Source organism: Callospermophilus lateralis, chromosome 11, assembly GCF_048772815.1.
Source record: "Callospermophilus lateralis isolate mCalLat2 chromosome 11, mCalLat2.hap1, whole genome shotgun sequence".
Classification (NCBI taxonomy): Eukaryota; Metazoa; Chordata; class Mammalia; order Rodentia; family Sciuridae; genus Callospermophilus; species Callospermophilus lateralis.
The window spans coordinates 5,048,962-5,049,739 of NC_135315.1; positions in this window are offsets into that span (position 1 = coordinate 5,048,962).

Sequence of the window (778 nt, forward strand, 5' to 3'; positions counted from 1 at the left end):
GTTCTTTCAGGTCTCCAACAAGCGTGGAGGCTCAAGGATCAGCCTGGCTTTATAAAGAAACAAAACTAAGCAAATCTGAGAATGACCACGTGGAGTCTCAAAACAACAACAACAAAAGGCACTTTGGGGCTGAGGCTGGGGCTCAGTGGTGGCGCACTTGCCTGGCCTGCATGAGGTACTGGGTTCTTGGCACCGCATATAAATAAATAAAATAAAGGTCTATCGATAACTGAAAAAGGAAAAAAAAAATTTTAAAGGCACTTTTTACAACATGAGCTAAAGACTCTTTCTCCTTGTTCCAGACCCTCAATCTGAAGGCCATTGTAGGCAGAATTCCTTCTTGCTCCCAGGAGGTCAGCCTTTGTTCTATCTGGGTCTTCTACTAATTAGATGAGGCCCATCCAGGTTATGGAAGGTAATCTGCTTTACTCCAAGTTCACCGATTTAAATGTTAAAGTCAACCTGCGACAAACACACACACACACACACACAAAAAAAAAAAAAAAAATCACAGAAACATCCAGAATAATATTTTACCAACTATCTGAGCAACATGACCCAACCATTGGACTCATAAAATTATCAGTCACAGACCTCAAGGAGTTTACACTTAGGAAGAAAACAATAGCAGAAACTATTAGACACAGCCTGAGATCACCCAGATACTGAGGCAAGAATGCTGTGTAGGTGTTACGGGGACACCTAAACAAACTCTGTTTCACTTGCTGGTAGTTGACTTAAAGATCACTAATTTGAGCCAGGCAGAGTGGTGTAGACC